Raw genomic sequence first — 8,106 nt, forward strand, 5'->3', positions numbered from 1 at the left:
TAATGTACCTGTTCTTGAGCAGATTAGTGATATAGTTGTGTGGAGGGGTTATGACTTATGACTTTGCTCCTTCACCTTGGAACTTTTTTGGAACTTTTATACCGAGGAAATAGTGAAGGGTCTCCCAAATCTTTGATGTCAAATGCTTGATTCCAGTGCCTTTCCTAACCGAATTTATCCACTGTCATCTTTGGTTCCAACAATGTCGTCAACATGGACGATAAAGAATTTTATGCCAGTTGCTTGTGTCGTTAAGGTTCCATTCATGTTATTCTTTTATAACTAAAATTCACAATGAGCTCTTACTAACTTATTAAACCAAGTTTTTAGGGGTTATATCAACCCATAAATTGCTTTCAACAGTATAGTCACCTCTCTCTCTTTGCCTTTAGTATTAAGACTATATAGAAGAGCCATAATCTATGTCACAAGGATTCGGCTAGCAGGGTGCCGCACCCGCGTTGACGCGACGTGGATGCGGGTGCGGCACCGGGTGCAGTCAACCCGACCCTGGGTGCGGTTAACGCACCCATGATCATTTTGGTCCATTTTTTCGGACTTAAATTTTTTTTTTTGCCAAGAATTTTTTTTTAATATGTCATAGGGATTCTTCAACTAGGTGCCGCACCCACACCCGATGCGGTCAACCTGACCCTGGGTGCAGTCAACGCACCCAGGGTCATTTATGTCCAACTTTTGGACTATATATATATATATATATATATATATATATATATATATATATATATATATATATATATATATATATATATATATATATATATATATATATATATATATATATATATATATATATATATTATATTTGCCGCACCCCCGCAACCGGGTTTTTTGGAAGTGCCGCATCCCCGCACCCGCACCCATGTGACATAGGTCATAATAGTCTTCTTGAGCATTGTTGGCAGAAGATGCATTGTTAACATTTAGTTGCTGTAATGGAATGGTACACAATAGAGAAGAACACAAGTGCAACAAAGTACTCACAGAGGGATAAGCACACACTCACAATATAAAAATAATATTTTCTTAACTTGAAAGTGCATCAAGAATAATACATTTTTAAAAGAATGGGGAGATCCCATTATATATACAAGAGAGCCAGAAACTAGCCGTATTGAAAATACAAAAAAAAGGAAAAAGAAAACAAAAAAAATTTACATTTATACCTATATATAGTTTACTAAAGAAATATGTATATATAATATACATATCATAGTCACAAATATCGGTATTGACTATATCTTGGCGAGGCTATTTCTCCCAATATTATAGGTTTGGTGATAAATCTCAAGAAAATATCAAGGCTTAAAAAATATAAAATAACAAAAATAAGTAAGAAAATATCATGTTTAGACAAAAAATAAAAATAAAAAAAAGTAAAACTAATTGATAATATCTCGATATTATCAATTTGATGATATTTTACCTATATTATGGTTTGCTTAATTTACAGTGTTAATATTGTGATATTTTGAAAATATCGTCGATATCTGTGATTATGATATATATATATATATATATATATATATATATATAACATATATATAGCATATATACATATAAAATACAATATTTAACACTCCCCCTCAAACTTATGGTGTCACTATTGAACGTTTGCTAAGGAAAAAATGAAATCTAGGAGAAGAAGAGCCTTGGTGAAGAAATCCACCAATTGGTGCTTTGAATTCACATAGGGTAGATAAATAGTTTTCTTTAAGAACTCTTCACGAATATAATGGCAGTCTATTTTTGTGTTTTGTTCTTTTATGAAATTTATGATTGGCCACGATGTAGATTGCACTCTTGTTGTCACAACACAATTTGGATGGCTCCATCAAATGAACTCCCATGTCCTCCAATAGTTGTCTCAACCACACGAGCTCCGAAGTGGTAGAAGCTATATTTTGATACTCAGCTTCAGTTGACGATAGAGATACCTTTTGTTGCTTTTTACACTTTTATGAAATTAAAGAATACAAAAATCGGTGATTTGAGCGACAATTATTTGGATCACTTTCTTAATTAGAATCAGTATATGCTATTAAATCTAAAGAAGAGTTAGAGGGTAAGAATATCCCATTATTGATGGAATTCATGATATATTGCACTATATGCAACATTGTACTCATATGAACAGAATTGGGTGCATGCTGAAACTGACTTGATGTATGAACTGCGTGTGCAATGTCATGTTTGGTAATTGACAAGTATGTGAGGGATCTAACTAACTATCAATAAGAGCTAGGGTATCTCTTAAGAGTCCACTATAGGACATCTCTACTTTCTGGATCAGTTGGATTAGAGTCAAAGGAAAGATGATGGGAATAGAGCTGGTGCTGTAGTTCTAAATTCCTCAGTGTTGTGGCATCAACAGCTCGGTCATGTGTCAAGTTCTAGACTTCAGTTTTTGTTATCCTTTGTTTTGCTTGGATTTTCTTTAAGTATGGAGTCTCTAATGATGTAAAGTGTTGTGAGAGTTGTAGGTTATCTAAGAGTCATGTTCTCCTTTCGGTCTTAAGGAAATTGAGTCAGTATGTCCTTTTGAAATAGTGCACTTCGATATATGGGGCCAGTATCCTGTATTGTCTAAAGGAGGATCCATGTATTTTGAGACATTTATAGATGATTTTTTCAGATATACATGGGTTCATTTTATGAAAAATCGGAGTGAGTTGGCTAATATTTTTAAAAGATTCTATGTGTAAGTTGAGACTCAGTTTGTAGTGAAAATAAAAATCCTACATTCTGACAGTTATCAGAAATGCCATTCAATATGGGGAAGCGCGCTTTCCCGAAGTGCGTTTTAGAAGCGCAAAACGTGGTGCTTTCGAAATGTGTGGGGAAGCGCGCTTCTCCTTATTTTTTTTTATTTCTTACTTTTTTCTCTTTTTTCATTTCTCCCTCGCTTCCAGTTCGCTTCTGAGATGATTTCTGGTTCGCTTCTAAGTCATCTTGCGCTTCCTGCTTCCTAAAATTTTGCAAGTGCCTCTCTTCCCGCTTCCGCTTATCGCATCGCTTCCCGCTCTCGCTTTCCCGACTGGCAACTCTGATTCTGATTTAGGGGAAGAATATGTAATGAGGTGCAAAAATTTATGCTTGAGAAAGGGATTGTGCATAAAAAATCATGTCCTTGCTCTTTATACTCCAGAACAGAATGGAGTAGCAGAGAGGAAGAACAAACATATATTGAAGACTACCATAGCACAGTGGAATGCCTAAGGAGTTCTGGGCAGAAGTAGTGAGAACAACTACTCACTTGATAAGTCAAATGCCTTCTGAGGTAATTGGGAAGATCTCTCCTCATAAGCGACTGTTTGGGAAAGAATCATATTATGGCATACTGAGGGTATTTGGGAATATATGTTTTGTTCTAATTCCTCAATAATTCAGAGATAAGTTGTCCCCTAAGGCAGTCAAGTGTTGTTTTATAGGATATTCTAAAGGACAAAAAAAATATAAATGTTTGGATTTTGGAAGTAGGAAAGTGTGGACATCAAGGCACGTAGATTTTTGGAAACATGTATCATTCTATAATCAAAATGAGTCAAATAAGATTATGGAGTCTACCTTATCCTTTTTGGTGCCTTTGACAGGGACTTCAGAGAGAAGAAATGACAAGGAATGAGTCACATATGGTAGAAGACCATTAGAGGTTCATGCACAACCCTTTCTGGAGCAACATGATTCAGTGGAAGAGCCCTTGCCCAAGCCAAGTCTCGAGATCCTCCAAGTCGATCCTCATGAGTCAGAACCTTTGTCTCTTCTTGTTCCTCAGGTACGTAGGAGTTCTAGATCTTCTGTTCTTCTATTCCTCCCTCTAGATTTGTTTCCTATAATTTCTTCTCTGCTTCTCATCAAGCATTTCTAGCTATGATTTAGTCCTATAGTGAACGAAAATCCTATGTTGAGGCTGCATCAAATCCAGAGTAGCAAAAGGCAATGGCGGAGCACTTGGAGAGAATAAAAGCATAGGAGTTGGTTGAACCACCAGTAGGGAAAAAGGTAGTTGGTTGCAGGTGGGTGTATAAGATCAAAACTAAGGCAGATGGGTCTCTTGAAAGATATAAGGCTTGTCTTGTAGCAAAGGGATATAGTGAGTAATATGAGATAAACTTTGCTAAATTCTTCGCACCAGTGGCCCAAATGACTACTATTAGGACCTTGCTAGTAGTAGCTATAACAAGAGGATGCGAACTATGGCAAATGGATGTGAAAAATGCCTTTCTTAATGAGGACTTGATGAAAGAAGTGTATATGGAGCTACCTCAAAGAATTGTTGATAATGAAGGCAATGTGTGTAGACTGAAGAGAGCATTATATGGGTTGCAAATTTATCAAATAACACCAAATCAATCAGTATCAGTGCATTATATTACGATGAAATAATTGCTAGGGAGGTATACTCTTTGCTTGTTTCTCTATAAACCCAAAGAACTTTGTTACTCTTGCACAGTTCTTTCCTTGCGTATGAATTCACACGTGTATCATTCTTGGCTTCTTAGAGCCCTTATATAAACCTGGAAAGGGTTGAATTCTTCTCTGGGTTGAGATTCATACATATAACTATATATTAATGTATATTAATTATCTTGTAATTTTAATTTAATTAGTTTCATTCTTTAACTATTATATGCTTGAACAGTTGCAACCATTGTGAAAGAGTGACCGTTGGAATTGTCTCTCAACAGTCCTCTTATGGTTACATGATCTTACATCTCTCTCAACAGTCCTCTTATGGTTACACGATCTTACATCTCTCACTTGGTCATAAGAGATATCATGGGTTTTCATGCTTGTTTTCAACTGAAACCTTGAGTGATATTTTATTGATATTTTATTTACACAGTCTATGTAAACTTATTCACTCATCACTTAGACATACCTTAGTCCCATCTGACTCACATGTCTAGTGAAAACATCCTCAGTGATTGCCTTAGTTAGTGGATATGCTATTATGTCACCTGAATGAATATAATCCACTGTTATTTTATCTTTCATAAGCATATCATGAATATATTGATATTTAACTTCAATATGCTTACTTTTAGAGCAATTTGCTCTTGTTTTAATCAATCTTATAGCAATTTTATTATTAAAATAAAGTTGAACCGAATCTTTTAGAATATCCAATTTCAACTCATTTAGGAAGTGATTTATCCACACACCAAAAGTGATTGTCATGGTATAGGTAATATACTCAACTTCATGAGTATGTTGTGTCACATACCTTTGTTTCTTACATAACTATGCAATTGCCCCACTTCCTAACATAAATACATAACTAGAGGTGAACTTTGCTTCATCTCTATCACTACCAAATTCGTCATCTGAATAACCCACAAGGTTTAGTCTATCTGGCTGATAGAATAGCTCGAGTTCCTTAGTTTTCTTTAGAGATCGAAAAACTATTTTCATTGTTTTCTAATGAGGGAGCTCATGATTACTTTGATATCTATTTACTAGACTTACAACAAAGCTTAAATCAGGTTTAGTGCAAAATATTTCATACATCAAACTTTCAATTGCCTAAGCATAGAGAACATTCAACTTTTCTTGTCCTTCTTTTGGATAATCATTCTTAGTTAACTTTAGGCCTTTTACTACAAAAATATATTTTGCCTTGATACTTTTTATTTTAAAATTGTTTAAAATGTGATCAAGATATTTCTCTTGACTTAGACATAACAATCTCGATTTTTTATTTTTTTGTATTTTGATTTCCATGATATATGAGGCTTCACGTATATCCTTCATTTCAAATTAAGAACTTAACCATGATTTTGTCTCATTTATCATGTCTATGTCATTTCCTATAATTAATATGTCATCAACCCAGAAGGATAACACAATAAACTTATTTCCACTATTTTTGGTATATAATAGTGGTCGAGACTATTTGCATCATAACTCAATTTAGTTATAGCATTATGAAATGTCAAATACCACTGGCTTGGTGACTGCTTAAGTTCATACAATGATTTATTTACCTTATATATTTTATTCTCTTAACCATCAATTTCAAAACCTTCTGGTTGCTGCATAAAATTATTTTATTTAGTTCACCATTTAAGAAGGCTGTTTTCACATCTATTTGATATAAGTCAAGATCAAAATAAGTTACCAATGCCAAAACAATACAAATAGATCCATTTTTTACTACAGGAGAATAAGTTTTTTCATAATCAATCCTTTTTCGTTGAAAATAGCCTTTTGCTACTAATTTTGCCTTGAACTTATTGATAGTTCTATCTACCTTAAGTTTTTTTTTAGAACCCACTTACTACCAATTGCCTTATATCTTTTAAGCAATATAGTTAGTTCTTAAACTTTATTATTTTCTATGGAGTCCAACTCATCTTTCATTGCTTTCTTTCAATGTTCAGATTCATTATAAGCAAGTGCATCATCAAGACTCAAGTTATCAAGAGTTTCATCTAAGTCCATGAAATAACATAATTTCTCACTAAAAAATGTATAATAATCATTTAAATAAGATAAAGGAGTTCTTGTTCTATTTTTGTGCAGTTACTAGTTGTGAAGTTTGCTCATTATTCAAAATTGGATCGTTATGCTCTAACTCTTGAGTAAGTACCTCAGAATTATTTATGATATCCAAAAGGACTCCATCATCTTCAGTATCAAAACCACTTTCTTTGGTTTCTAAAAATTTTACTTTTATGCTATGTATAAATTATTTCTCAAGATTATATAGTCGATATCCCTTTGATCCCTTTATGTACCTCATGAAGATGCACTTGATAGTCTTGCTATCTAACTTGTCCATCATCTGATTAAGAATCAACACATGAGCAGGTGACCCCTACTTTTGCAGATGACTCAAGTCTGGCTTCCTGTCAGTCCACAACTCATGAGGTATAAGCTCTGCAGCCTTAGAAGAAACTTTATTTAGAATATACATTGCAGTGCATATTGCTTCTTTCCAAAAATTTTTAGAAAGATTTGCACGTGCCAATATGGATATTGTCATATTTGTTAGGGTTATATTATTTCTTTCTGCTATATCATTCTGTTAAGGTGTATAAGGCATAGTTGTATGAGGATTTATGTTATTATCGTTGTAGAAGGTCTTAAACTCATCAGAGTTATATTCACCTCCTCTATCAGATCTAATAACTTGGATTTTTCTTTTTAATAATCCTTCAGCTTCATGTTTATATTCCTTAAACTTTTTTAGAGCTTTAGATTTTTTAGAGATTAGGTAGATGTATCCATACCTCGAGTAGTCATTTATAAATGTGATGAAATATAATTTCTTTTCGTGTGCTTCTATTGTTAAGGGCCCACATATATCCGTGTGTACTAGAACTAGTAAGTCACATGTTGTACTACCCTTAGGAAATTGTTGTATAGTCATTTTACCTGATACACATGGTTTACATCTTTCAAATTTTATATTTTTAAGAGAATGTAATAATCTCATATGAATTATTTTTTTCATTTTGTTAACATTTACATGTACTAACCTTAAGTGTCATAAATATGCATCACATTAAGTGCATAATTAATATAACTAGAAACATTCATTGTATTACTTATAAAAAGAGTTACATTCAAACGAAATAGACTATGGTCAGCATCATAGCAACTTATGAGCTTCACTTTTTTATTTTTTTCAATTGTAACCTTATCACCATGATGCTGAAAAAGTGACAAGTGTACTTTATGTACCTTTTATGAGAAATAATCTTTCAATTATAAACATTCAGTGTATTTACTTTATGTACCTTTCATGACAAATGTACTTTATATACTTTGTTTTTTTCAAAAGATTCTTTCTCATGAAAGGTACATAAAGTATATTTGTTACTAGTAGACTAGTGTAAAACTTGTAAATTTTGGATATTATTAATAAATAAAGAATTTATCTTTATCTTCGAGTTAGAAATGTGTTTCTATTTTTTAAATTTCATTTGTTAGTGTTTAAATGCTCAATTACTCATTTCTAGTTAATAAGGGTAAAATTGGTATTTTTAAAACTATTTCAGATATTTAACAATCAATTATATTACTTCTAATCAAAAACATGTTTTTAAGAGTTTTATAAAATATTGGTGTGATATCATC

This window comes from Nuphar pumila, chromosome 2, assembly GCF_984573655.1.
Source record: "Nuphar pumila chromosome 2, dmNupPumi1.hap1.1, whole genome shotgun sequence".
Classification (NCBI taxonomy): domain Eukaryota; kingdom Viridiplantae; phylum Streptophyta; class Magnoliopsida; order Nymphaeales; family Nymphaeaceae; genus Nuphar; species Nuphar pumila.